Source organism: Triturus cristatus, chromosome 1_2, assembly GCF_964204655.1.
Source record: "Triturus cristatus chromosome 1_2, aTriCri1.1, whole genome shotgun sequence".
NCBI lineage: Eukaryota > Metazoa > Chordata > Amphibia > Caudata > Salamandridae > Triturus > Triturus cristatus.
This window is the reverse complement of record NC_140580.1, coordinates 149,917,803-149,932,356: the sequence shown is the minus strand read 5'-3', so window position 1 is coordinate 149,932,356 and position 14,554 is coordinate 149,917,803. Positions and strand designations below refer to the sequence as shown.

At 42.5% G+C, this 14,554-nt stretch overlaps 1 long non-coding RNA gene across 1 annotated transcript in view; it reads right to left on the bottom strand.

Moving 5' to 3' along the window:
* LOC146866988 (uncharacterized) overlaps positions 1–14,554 on the bottom strand; it is a 145,975-nt gene that overhangs the window by 45,953 nt on the left and 85,468 nt on the right. The window contains exon 2 of the long non-coding RNA XR_014966026.1: positions 4,842–4,982. This is a non-coding gene — a long non-coding RNA (uncharacterized LOC146866988). The remainder of the gene's footprint in view (positions 1–4,841; positions 4,983–14,554) is intronic.

Below are 14,554 nucleotides of genomic sequence, written 5' to 3'. Positions count from 1 at the left end.
TGTGTGGGAGACTGTCCTGTGTGGAAAGCACTGGCAGGTACATGATGCCTGAGTTGTCACAGTAGATTTGCCACTTCACATGAGGTTTTAAATTGGATGAGAGTGCATGGCCCTATGAGAAATGTAGACACGTGTAGTTGGAGGGTGTCCTTTGTAGAAAGAGCACGGTGTGCTACAGGGGTCTGGAGATAGAGTCAGATTGTGCCACTGGGTGATTGTCAATACTTCTTTTTTGTGTTTGAAAGCTTTATTAAAAGTATTGGAATACAAAAGACATCAGCCAGTAAAGCTAGGTTAAACAAAACAGGAATTAAATAACATCGAACAAGCTAATATCCTATAGATAAAAAACAAAAGCATTTTGTAGCGATTTTTAGGCAATAGAGGAAAGGGAAAGAAATGGGAGTGAAGACAAATAAATAAATAAAAAGGGGAAGAAAAATTCTAACATTGCAATATGAAGGAATAACAGTAGACAATAAAAAGGTTGCTGCAAACAAAATGGCAATCAATAACTCAAGTTAAAAAAGAGATAATAATAAAGAAATTCAACACTTTAATATAGGAGAAAGAGGAGTAATCTCCTCAAGGCAGCCTAAAATTTTCGGAAGTAATACGTAACATGGCCTTCTTGGTCACCCGATCTAAGTATGAGGTGAGAGGTAACCAGAATAGATCCCTATTATGAGTGGGGTTACAGGAGGAAGCGAAAACAATGTCCAATCTGTGAAAGTGACATAAAGAATTCCACCAACAGCGTATGGAAAGTTTTGTAAGGGATTTCCAATTAGAAGTAATATGCTGAAAGGCAAGGGCAAGCATAAGATCAAAGAGACCATGAGAGTGTAGAGGAAGATCGAAAGAGTCAGATAGGCTGCCAAGAAAAAGAATAGGTATAGAATACGAAGATGAGAGTACGAAAACACGAGAGATATATAACCAAACAGCATCCCAGAATTGAGAGACAGAAGGGCAAAGAAACAAGAGATGAATAAGATCAGCATCAGGAGAAGAACATGTCCAACAATTAGAATCCGAGGAGGAAGAAAAACGGGTTAGAGAAAGCGGAGTAAAATATAGTCGTGGTATAGGTAGAATAAAGATTGAGTGAGAGAAGCAGAACAAGAAATTTTCAAAGATCTAGACCAAAGCCTGTCCCACTGAGCAACGGACCAAACACAACCCAAATCCGCCTCCCAAGATAATTCCACTTTAGATTTAAGACGATCTGGGTAAGGGGATGAAAAGAATTTATAAATGAGAGAGGCCTTAGGAAGAATAAAAAGGATTTTGAGAAGAGGAGTTTGGGAAACAGAAGAAGAGGGGGAAGAGGGAAGAGAATAAAAGAGGTCCAGAATGACTGTCATCAGAGTGAGAAATTTTTGCAAAAAGGAACGAGGACAATGAAAGGAAGTCTGAAATTGGGGAAAGGAGCAGGGAGACATTCCATCAAAAAGCTGATTAACCCATATGATGCCCTTGGACCTCCAAGACTTCCAGAAGATGGGTCTATTATTTATAAGTATAAGCGAATTATACCAGATAGTGGAGTTCAAAAAGGATTCGCGAGTAATAGGCATAGGATTGAGAAGAGGTTTCAGAAGAGAAGAAGTATATTTAAATAAAGGAAGGGACGTATGAGCAGTCTTAGCAGAAAAACGTGTAATTTCCTCAAGAGAAAAGGGTAACAACAATGTCTGTTCGATATGAAGCCAAAGAGGAGTGAAAGGAGAATCGGCAGACGTAAGCCATCTAGACGCTTGACGGAGAGAGAAGGACTTGTGATAAAGACGAAAGTCTGGGAAGTTGACACCTCCATTAAATTTGGATTTACGAAGCATTGTAAGGGAGATTCTAGACTTCTTGTTGTTCCAAAGGAATTTAGATATACAAGAATCAATTAGTTTAAAGTACATTGCAGGGATATGAACGGGTAACATGGAGAAGAGGTACAATAAAATGGGTGCTATCATCATCTTGATTGAGTCCATTCGTCCCCACCAAGAGAGAAACAAAGGGTTCCAGGAAGAGAATAATTGCTCAATTCGAGATAATACCGCAGACATGTTCAGATTAATTGAAGAGGAAATAGAATTGGAAAACCAGACGCCTAAGTATTTAATTTTCGAACTGTTCCAAGCAAATCCGGTAGAGGAAAAGAGATGGGGGAGGCAAAACTTAGTAAGAGGGAGAATTTCAGTTTTCTCTGAATTAATCTTATATCCGGAAACCTGTGAAAATGAGTCCATTTCAGACAATAAAGAAGGGATAGAAGTTTCAGGAGCAGAAATGAATAAAAGAATATCATCTGCATAGGCAGAAAGTTTCAATTGACTATCCCCATAAGGAAAGCCCAAAATGGAATCATTGTTGCGAATAGAAGACAAAAAGTGTTCAAGAGCTAGAACAAAAAGAAGTGGAGATAAAGGACAGCCTTGACGAACGCCCCGTTGAAGAGGAAAATACAAGGAGACCCGACCATTAACAAGAACCGAAGCTTTAGGGGCAGAATACAGCAAAGAAATAAGAGAAATAAAATGGGGGCCAAAACCATGCCAACGCAGTGAGGCGAATAAGAAAGACCAATCAACTCTGTCAAAGGCTTTCTCTGCGTCAACAGAGATAGCAGCTAAAGGTACGGAGAGAGAAGGAACTTTGTTCAGAACATTAAGGAAAAGGCGAGAATTATCAGAAGTGAGCCGCCCTTTAACAAATCCACACTGCTCTTTACCAATTAGATGGGGCATGAGGGGATCTAAACGCAAAGCAAGTACTTTAGCAAATAACTTATAGTCTACATTTATTAAAGAGATCGGCCGATAATTCTTGCAGAATTTGGGGTCGCGACCGTCCTTAGGAATAAGACAAATGGTGGCCTCCTGAAACGTACCCTCCGCCTTACCCGATAAATAGAATGATTGAAAAAGAGTCAGAAGTCTGGGAAGTAAAAGGTCAGAGAAATGTAAGTAAAATTCAACTGAAAATCCATCGGGGCCCGGCGTCTTGCCTTTGGTGAGAGTGGTCAAAGCAGTAGAAAGTTCATGCAAAGAAAGGTCAACTTCAAGATCTGAAAAATTAAGATGGGGAGTCGGGGGTTTAGGAAGTTTGTCAAAATAGGCTTGAATAAGAGGAGGAGTGGGAGGATTATCTGGTGTATAAAGAGCGCAATAAAATAACTGAAATTGGTCCAGAATTTCCTGATCTTTATGTAATAAAACATTGTTTATAGAGTGAATAGATTCAATAAGGGAGCGTTCCTTGCGCGACTTAAGATAGTTAGCTAAGAGCTTCCCTGACTTATTGCGACCACCATAATAACAAGCGCTACTGCGAAGAAGTACCGAGGAAGCATTATCAGTCGTGATTTTATTGAATTCTAACTTGGTTCGAATAAGTTCCGGAGAAACATTATTATTAGGAGAAATATAGAACTCATGCTCCAAAGATTTAATACGAGCAAGTATATCTTTCCGCTTCGGAAGAAACCGTCTCTTCTTCTTGGAAACAAAGTCAATAATAAATCCGAGCGCAGTGGCTTTGAAAGAGTCCCAGAGAAGATGGGGAGAAATGCTAGGATGTTCATTAGCCTCTTCTGTGCCCATGACGAGATAGTCTCGTCATGGAGCACGGTTGCGCTGTGCCCATGACGAGACTATCTCGTCATGAACCCCACCCACTTATGCAACGCCCGGCACAGGAGGGGGAAAGGGCGTGGCACTGAAGGGGTTAAGCGAGAAGAAATTGATAGCAAAAGAACGAAAAGAAGAGGAGAAAGAGGGATCGATAAGAAGAGAATTATTGAAGCGCCAGCGAGAGGGCTTGGGACGCGGAGCAAGCAAGTCAAGGTCCGTCACAATGGGGGCATGGTCTGAAATGACTATGGGTTCAACAGAGGAAGATAAAAGGTTTTGAGATAGAGAGGGAGAAAGAAAAATGTAATCAAGGCGAGAAAAAGATGCATGAGGAGGAGAGAAGAAGGAATAGTCAAGGGTGTCAGGGTGAGAAAGTCTCCAAGAGTCAGTGAGATGTACTTGAGAAATAGTGTCTAGAAATTGCTTGTGGGGCCTATGAGGTATAAATCGGACAGTTGATTTACGATCAAGAAAGGGATCTACAATCTGGTTACAATCACCGCCAAGGATGAAAAATCATTTCTATGTTGAATACATGTGTTCGTAATTGAGGGCCAGAAAAGTAAATCAGGTTGAGTGGGACCATAAACATTAAACACAGTAAGAGGGACAGAATTAATTAGTAACTTAACTAGTATCCATCTACCATCAGCATCCGTTTCTTGTGACAAAACGTTACACTTTAATCTTTTGTGACATAAAATAGCAACACCATTCTTTTTATTGGTAGAAGGAGAGAATAAGACCATACCTACCCATCCTCGTTTTAACTTGAGGGACTCCGCTTCAGTGAGATGAGTCTCTTGTAAAAGAACTATATCAGGGGAATACGAAGCTAAGTGGGAGAGAACTCTCTGACGCTTAATGGGATTAATAAAACCTTTTACATTCCAGGAAATCACTCTCAATTTAAAAATTGGAGAACATTAATAGAAACAAAGAGTACAACAACATATGAAGAGTAAAAAATGCCAAGAAGTGAAAAAAGAAAGAGGCACGAAAAAAGGAAGGTTCCAAGAGGAAAGGAAAGGAAAAATAAAAAATAGCCTATTGAAAGAGTGAAAGAGTAGAATAATAATACGAACAAAGGGGAGACAAAAATAAATAACAAATGAGACAAAAGAGAAGGGAGAAGAAGGGAAGGTTGAGGAGAAAGAAGTACAAGAAGAGACAGTACATATCCAAAAAGGATGACTGAGAATAACATACCTGAAGGGGACATAGAAAGGAGAACGGGGTTGTGGGAGGATTTGACAAGAATGACCTCCCGGCATCAGGAGATCCAGCCGCACCAAGACGGAGGACGAGGAAGACAAACCATATGGGACGGAGGGGAGTACACCAGACGATCTAGGTGAATAAGATAATTATTAGAGACAATCATAATAAAGGAAACATATTAGGAAAAAAGAAACAAAAGTGCACAGAAAATGAAAAACAACCCAGCAAACAGTTGAGCATATTAACAATTGAGCATATTAACAAGGGTGGATTTGGGAACATGTCATATCCACAACAAACCAACACTATAACCGGCGGAGGCTAATGCGAGACTGATAACTGAATGAACCTGCAAGAAAAAAGGAAAATTAAATGGTCAGCCATGAGCAGGAGTGGAGGTATTCATGCCAGCATTAGTCTGAATATGAATGAAGTTTTTGAGTTCAGCAGGATCATGAAAAGTCCAGGTTTGATTTTGATGGGTAACTTTGAAGAGGCAAGGGTGAAACAAACCATATCTGGCACCAAGAGAGCGCAGAGGAGCACGAAGATTCAAAAACTCTTTCCTTCTTGTAGCAGTAGCATTAGAAACATCCTGAGCAAGAAATACCCTCTGGCCCAACCAGGAAACTTGGCGTTTGGACCTAGCTGCAGAAAGAACTAGAAGGAGATCAGTGAACTTCAGAAACAGAATGATGACTCCTCGCGGCTTAGTTGACGACGATAAACGAGGACCAAGTCTATGAGCTCGTTGGATACTTAAAGAAGTGGTGGCAGGGAGGTCCAAAAGCATCAGATGGAAAGAGGAGAAAAACGAGACAGGATCATCACCTTCCAAAGACTCCGGCAGACCATAAATGCGTAGATTATTCCTTATATTTCTGTTTTCTAAATCCTCCGTATGTTGTTGGAGGGCAAGAACAGATTTTTCTAGTGAAGAAATACAAATACGTTGAGAGTTAGTATGGATATCTGTTACCTGCTGCCCCATGGATGTCACACGATTTTCCATAGTTGACCACTTTGCTTCAAAAAGCTGCATTTTAGTGTTGGTCTCCTCTACGAACGGACGTAAAGTGCGTATCTCCTCCAGCAATAATTCCATAGATATAGGAGATGGCGACTTATCTAGGGGAGGAGCGTCTTGTTTCAAGCGCTTTGATGACGTGGTAGGAGGATAAGCTTTGTTGAGAGTCGGCTGTGACGAAGAAGGACGGTTGGGAGCTGCTGCCGCCATTTGGACTGTGGTAGAAGAGGAGTCTGCTGCTAAGGAAGAGGAAGAAGGGGTCACAGGAGGACACTTTGAGGGCACAAAAACGAATTTTGGATTGTGTAATTTGCCCATAGAGACCTGAGTTTCCAAACAGTGGACTGAGAAAAGACCAGACTACAGGAGCATATCGTATTCCAAGCACAGGAGCTACCAAAGTGTGCGACGAAGAAGCGCAGGAAACACCGTGAGCAATAAAAGATTACTACAGCACAGCAGTGCTCCAGGCACCAGGCTCAAGTGATCGTCTTAATTAACAGCAAAGTCACACTTCTGGTGAGGGGCCGAAAGATCACTACTACACTGGATACTTCACATATAAATCACATACAAGTCTTCAGTTGGTTTCAAAATGACCCTTGAAATTTAATTTAACATTTATAATTTATAATGGCCTCTCGTGAAATCCATAGACAATTGCTCAAAATATACCATTTGCCGCTGTCGTGGATAGTGCGGCTAGTGATGTACAAGAACATACCACTCAAGCGCGTATTATAAAAACTGCAAGTCCATAATGAATATGCTGACACAACTTCGCCCTTTGACATAAACCGGCAGTCGTAAAACCATTAGATAAGATTGTGCCAGACAGAGCAACCTGAGATCTCCTCAAAGACGCTTTACTGCAGTGCCGGATTCCTTGAATAATATATTGGTCATACGTGGTTCACTTCTGAAGGATTCTGAGAAACTGATTCTGAGAAAATTATTCTCTAATAGGCCAACTGTAAGCACATCAGCCCCATAGCATTAACGGCTGGGCTGGTGCGCGTTTGCTATTATTTAAAAGTGACAGGGAGAGGAGCCACAGTTGAAGTAAAACAGGAGCATATTATGTGCATGAAAAACGAAAAAGAGGTTTAGAGCATCATTGCTGAGTGGAGAGATAGAGGACACGTGTACAGTTCACCTCAGACGAGCGTCGCGTATGTCTCAAAATGGCAGACGCGCTGAGGCGCCGATTCATCACGGCAAAACGAAGCATATCAGGCAGAAAAGTCCTTGATTCAGGTCTCACCGGTCGCACGCCATGTTCCGCTCCCCGGGGCTGCAAAGGGAATCCCTGGAACGACACTGAAACCGCAGAGAATGAAAGGGAATCCGTCTCAGTGCGGCGGAGCTCCGAGCTCAGGCGGCCATCTCAGCCGGCGTCCAAACCACGCCCCTGATTGTCAATACTTCTAAGCATGCTAGTGCGACAAAAGAGTTACTGCAGTGATGCAATGACCTCTATGAGTGTTTAGAGAAATATGCGTGTTAGGTTGTGCTATGTAAGAAAAGTTTGATGTGATGTGTGAGGTTTTCCCTAACTTATTCGTATCCGCCATTCTTAAAGAGGTATTTATATAAAGCAGAGTGAGTTTTTCATATATACTTTAATCATCAGAAGTATACCCGAGAGAGATTTTCAAGACCACTTTCGAGACCACGATTTCTCTGTTCAGTACAAGATGGATGTGAGTAGCTCAGTGGTCAACAGCTACTTTCAGTCACTCTTTTCTTTTATCCTCAGATGAGAGCCTTTAAGATATATAGGATGATCACATTTATAAACAAATCATAACTGCGGCTGCCCCTCTATCAAAATGCTCGCAATCATTATATTTGTTTTAAAAGCCTTTCTGCGGTTGCTCCATATCAATACAGACCATGGGATTTTATTGATGAACCTATAATTACATTTTCTATCGTCTGGATATTGTCTGTGATATAGTGTTCCTTAAATCCTGAAAGATTACATCCGACTATCAATATATCATATAAGCTATCCTAAATGTTATTTTTCTTCTTTTTTGTTAAATAAATTAGGGATGATTGCCTAAAAAAAACCGAACAGGAGCAGAGTTTTCATTTTATGTAGTTTATTCTACCAATTAGAGTTATTTCAATTTAATTAATCTTCTTTAAATTATTTTGTACTTTACGTAGCTTGTAAAACACATGCTATGTTGGGATTTATATAATTTCATGGAACACTCAATCATTTTAATTGGAAATGTCTATCTTTTCATGTCAGCACTGTTTCTCTGTCCCATAGTAATATTAGCAGTGTCATTGCACTTGCTTTAATTATCAATCAACCAGGATTTGTAAAGTACAGCTAATCACCCGTGAAGGCATCCAGGCCCTGGGGCTACTTCTACACGTGGTTCAGTTGAACTCTGAGAGAGAGGGAGCCGTCAGGAAGTGAAGGGGGAGGACATTCCAGGATTTGGCAGCTAGGTAGGAGAAGGAGGGTCCTCCACTGTTGCTTCGGCAGATGCTAGGGGTGTGATCACGGGAGGGGGAGGCGGAGCGCAGGTGTCTGGAGGGTTAGCGAAAGTTGATGCATAGGTTGATGTATGCAGGTTCGTGATCATGGAGGGCTTTGTAGGGTTGGATCATCATCTTTAATTGGCATCTCTTTTGGACAGGGAGCTAGTGAAACTTCTTAAAGTGGGGGTTATGTGGATCCGTTTGGGGAGGTCGAGGATGAGTCTGGCAGCTTATTTCTGGATGGTTCAGCCTCTTCAGGAGGTGATTGGTGATTCTGACGTAGTGTGTGGTGATGTAGTTCAGCCGGCTGGTGACCAGAACTTGGGTGACGGTTTGTCTAGTGTTGGCGGGGAGCCATTTGAAGATTTTCCAGAGCATGCACAGAGTGAGGAAGCAGGTGGATGGGACTGTATTGATCTGGCTTTTTATGGTAAGTTGGCTGCCCAGGAATATGCCAAGGTTGCGGGCGTGGTCTATCAGTGCAGGTGAGGATCCTAGTTCAGATGGCCACCAGGAGTAGTTCCATGGGGAGGTGTTGTTGCCGAAGATCAGTACCTCTGTTTTGTCAGTGTTGAGTTTCAGGCTGTTGTTTCTTATCCAATTGGCGACGCTCGTCATGCATCTGTGGAAGATGTCTCTTGTGGTGGAGGGGTCTTCTGATAATGAGATAATGAGCTGCATGTCATCTGTGTAGGATATGATGTTTAGTCCATGGGTTCGGATGATGTGGGCCAGGGGGTCATGTAGGTGTTGAAGAGTGTGGGGCTGAGGGATAAGCCATGAGGGACACTGCAGATGATGCTCTTGGGTTCCAAGGTGAAAGGTGGTAGACGGACACTCTGGGTTCTTCCGGTGAGGAAGGATGTGATCTATTTGAGAGCATCACCTTGGATTCTGACATGATAAAGCCTCTTGATTAAAGTGTGGTGGGATACAGTGCGGAATACTGCTGAGAGGTCGAGGAGTAACAGGGCCGCTGTTTCTTCCTGGTCTAGAAGGGTTATGATGTCATCTGTGGAGGTGATCAGGGCAGTTTCAGTGTTGTGGTTGGGGTGGAATCCAGAGTGAGAGATGTCCAGCAGGGTGTAGTTCTCTAGGTGTTCAGTGAGTTGGTGGTTGATGTCTGTTTCGAGGACTTTGGTGGGAAAAGGAAGCACAGAGATGGGGTGGAAGTTCTTGAGTTCAATGGGGTGTTCGGTATCTTGAGAAGGGGTTTTACCTTTGCATGCTCAACTTTTCGGGGAAGGTGGCTGTGGTGATGGATGCATTGAAAATGGAGGTAAGCTTGCTGCTGATCTTCTTGCTTCTGAGGTTAAACATGTGGTGAGGACAGGGGTCCGTGGGAGCTCCTGAGTGGATGGAGTTTCTGACTGTGGTGCTTTCTCTGGTGAGCTGATCCTAGGTGGTGTGCAGGTGGTTGGGGTCCGTGTCTGAGGGAGCAAGGAGGGTGTGGAGGTCAATGGATTGGGGTTTGAAGTTTTTGTACATGGCAGAGATCTTGTCGTGGAAGAAGTCAGCCAGGGAATCGCAGAGTTCTTGGCAAGGGGTGATGGTATTTTCGGTGGCAGCAGGGTTGGAGAATTCTCTGACGATGTTTAAGAGCTCTATGCTATGGTTGTAACTGGCTTCGATGCAGGCTAGGGCACGCATTTCGTGTCTTTCAAGAGTTGGTGGATTGCGTTGAGGGCTGTCTTGAAGGTGGCACTGTCTGTTGGATCCTTTTCCTTTATATTTGCTTGCAGTTGCGCTTTCAGTTCCATGTTGTACCAGCTGACTTGTTTGGTGGATCTATTGGGTTTCGAGGGCTTGATGGGGGCGACCCTGTTGGCGCAGTTAGTGATCCAGGCATAGAAGGTCTTGACCGCCTGTTCTAGGTTGGTTGCAGTGTTGGGGTGGGAGGTGTTGAGGGCGCTGGTCCACTGGCTTTCTGACACTTTGCTCCAGCTGTGGTGTGAGGTGTTGGGGCGGCTTGGTGGCAGTGCTGGCGAGCCGTGAGATGGACAAGTGGACGATGGTGTGGTCGGTCCAGGCGATCTGCCAGGTTTTTCTATCTGTATTGAGTCAATTATGGCTGCACTGATTTGTGTGATATGATACATTTGCTACCTTAATTCCGTCTTCATACAAACAGCCTTCCTGCCGCTATGATTCTTACAGTACATGTGAATACTAACCAGCATCACAATTAAGAGATTATTATGGTCTAACTGTTAAGGGACCAAAGAATGACCATACTCTGGGTTGGGGACACAGTCTCCATGAACTATTAGGGTTTACCATTTCTGGGCAGACACTATCTATTTTCTCGAAGTTTGTGTAGCCACTGGTTCTCCTTGTGTGGTGAGCAGACATTTAAAACTGGCCCTGGCTCTCAATTAAGGCTCTCAGAACTCTTACTCCTAATTGAGGTCATACCAATGGTGTGCAATCGTCATATACTGTCCATTGCTGCTGGATGATTGTCTGGTTCCCCACCAACAGTTCTAGCACGTCAACTATCATGCTGCTTAGCACACTCTCTTATAAATACCCATCTCCAAAGAACTCCGAGCCACCTTGAGGTGGTTATTAGCACCCAAATGAAATAAAATCACTATATATGTTTAGCATGTTATTATCAATGTTGACACAGAAAGTGGTTATTGCCTGTTGTTGGTTATTACGTTTAGAGGGCTAATGGGTTTTGTTCTAACATCACAAATGACCAAATTGTGAAAACATTTGAGGAACTGATATGGAATCCATGCTTGAGAAAAATGATACATATAATTATTTCAGTTTGGAAAAAAGAGCATTGGGCAGCTTTGAAGTACCTTGCTGCTGATTCCTCTATTAATATAAAACCTTTCAAAAGAGAGGTAATATTGTTGTGTGGAGTGAAGAGTACTGAGGATCTGATTAAAAGTTTGACATACAGTACAGAAGACAAGGCCTCTGCTACCCTGGCAGACTAATGTCTTTCAAATTTAGAGATGACCACCGGCCTAGTGTTCAGCTCTGTACATTTCAGCGGTTCCTTTCAGTGTACAAAACGATGGCTGCCACCAGTTTTGATGGCCGTTCACCAAACTTTTCCAATTTTTTTCTTTTTCAGAAATGAAACTCTAAAAGCGGGACTTTGTTTCCAGAGATTGTTTCTGAAAAAAAAAAAAACTAATAACCCCACTCCCTGGAACTTTTCTCCCAGGATGTGGGGGGTCATTACTGTTTTTTCCTGTCCCTTACTACCACATTTTTCCTTGTGGTGACTGACAGAAAGAAAAGACAATACTGCTATCAACCTAAAAAGAGTGGGAGGTGTAATGTACTTTCTTCAATGGCCCCTCCCACATCAGGACATCTGAGGAAGCTTTCCATCAACAGAGCCAACAATGGCTCTATCAACCGCAAATTTAAAGCCTGCTCATCTTTAAATGAGGCAGGAGAACCAAAGATTTGACAGACTGGGTAATCCATGTTTGCGATGGAGTATACTGTCTACCAACCTCTGAATCAGGCCCTAAATTTCAAACCTAATAGTCAACTTGAGAAACATATCTTATCATCAAAAAATGAAAAATTACTCTGCCCTCAGATTGATGTCCACATTAACACAACATATTTTGAAATGGCAAAATCTCTGAATATTATCACAAGAATATTTTGAATACCTTAGAGTGAGGTATCCTATGATACTCACCTTCTATTAATTCCCCAAAATGTATAAGTGTCTGACTAAACGTTCAAGGAGGCATCTTTGAAAAAGTTCTTTATTCTTTTCACAGTTGTAGTCTAAAGCTTTGAACCACGCCAGCACGTTTCACCCTTTTGGGCTTGGAGGCCTAGGTCTTTCTCAAGGGGTAGGGGTTGTCTGTGACTATTGGGTGAATAACCACCTGCCTTGTGAGTAGCTATACCTGTGAGTCATGTGAGTCACTGTGTCTTTATCTGTTGCTGTCTCTGAACAGTGCAATAGAGAAAGTGTCACCTGTGGTCTGTGTGTATATAATATTCTTCCAGGGTTTTATATAATTGAACTACAACTGTACAAAGAATAAAGACCTTCAAGGATATCATTTGGCTTACACCTCTGCACACAGTCTTTATACTTGTTTTTTGTATCATCCTTGTACTAGTTTTAAAATATGTATGTAAATATGACTACTTTTATATGGTACCCTTACTAAGTGTATACTGGGTTGTTCAGTCCACAAATGTTTACAAAATGAATTTGTAAGAGATATTTCTGATCAATAAATAATGTTTTCTAAGGCATAAGAAAGTTTTGCACAAAGAACGAAAACACTTCACAGTACAAAACCATGAATTTCTAACAATAGACAAACACAGCATAAACTAGGCCAGACAGTATCTTGTATTTCCAAGTGACCATTTTTTCAATTCTAATTGTCTCTTCACGCAGAAAAATGTGTACAAATTAAATGCTTTGTTTATATGTTGTTCTTAGTGGACTCTAGAGAAGCCTTTTTATCAAAATGTACATGTACAAGGTCCTTCCTGCCTGTCCTCAGTTGGTGTATACATTTCTCTAGTCTGTCATTGCTTGGAGAGTAAATAGATTTGTACTGTCACATCCGATGATATTAGTTAAAAAGGGAACTAGTTATTATTTTTTAGGAGATAATGTTTAGAATGTTAGGTAATGCTGCATTTTAGTCTGTATTGTGATTTGCTGAAGCTATGTTACAATCTGCTCAGCTTATGCTGAGTGTATGAATTTCACTCAGTATTTTCTTATAAAAGGGCTAATTTTGGAGGTGAGTTATGAGCTGCTTTACGACTCTTTGAGAGAAGATTTTTCTATGTCTGTCGCATACATAGGACGTAGAGTAATTTTGATATTTCCTCTGCAATTGACATATCAAACCTCATGCTTCATTTGAGTGATATTAATTTTATTATCTTTTCAAGATTTAGAATATTCATATTTTGCCTTCTGTAATACATTTTAAATCTTTTTTTTTTTTTTTTTTAAAAACCTTTATTTCGTCAAAAGTCTGGACACAGCTATTCAGGGCGACAACCCGGAGGTTCGGCAGCTTCGGTAGAGAAGGACAGAGAAGCGTCCACATTGCATTAAAGGAGCAGTGAAAAGATTCCATTTTTAAATAAACGCAAACACACAACAAACCCCAGCAAGGCAAGAACACTGAATGCCCATGGTGATAGCCCCCCAGGGGAGGCCGGACCCCAATCATCTAACAGTCACAGTACTGTGATAAGAGGAAGAAGGGGGACAGCAGAGGCCCAAGAAGTCAATTAACCATCACATCTTATATACTGAGCTGGAAAGAATGTCAAGAAGAAAGCTGTTCCTCGGGGGGATCCAAATCAGGGGCAAGACATATTCCCCCCCTGTATTGATTCCACCGCCCCCAGATGGCGTGCCACTTCCGAGGGCGGCCTCTAGCGCAATATACTGTCTTTTCCCTGAGCATACTCCAGTCCATATTTTCTTTCCACGCGGTCAATGTGGGGGGCCCCACGGAGCCCCACAATCGCGCGATATCTCTCTTAGCGACCATGTTACCCAGAGTTACCCATTGGGTCTGTGCCTCATCGTGATCAGTGGGCCCCCAGACATTCAGAAGACAACACCGCGCTTCCGGCTGCATAGCAATGCCCGTCACCTCCCCCATCACTGCATGGACTCTCCTCCAAAATTCCGTGATGACACCACATTCCCAAATGATATGCAGGAAAGTACCCACCATACCACATCCCCTCCTACATAGGCCTTCCTCAGAGAATCCCATATGAACCAGCCTTGGCCCCGTCACATACACTCGATGCAGTATTTTGAGCTGCACCAGCCTCAGACGCGACGGGATCGCAACCTCCTTGGGAGAGGAAACAGCAGACTGCCAATCCTCGTCATCCAACTCGAGTCCATCCCTAGTCCACTGGTCACGCAGCCCCAGAAGCATATCCGCCCGGACATTTATCAATTTCTTGTAGATGAGCGAGATCGTGCTCTCAGGCATATGGCCATCAAGGATCCGGTCCTCCAAGGGAGAGGACTCAGGCACCCTCTCACCCTCCACGAGCACTGACCGGAGGGCATGACGCACCTGAACATAGCGGAAAAACTCGGATGTCCCCAGCTCATACTCCTTCTGCAACTCTTCAAAGGACTTCACCCTCCCCTTAATCAGCACATCTCCGACCCTGG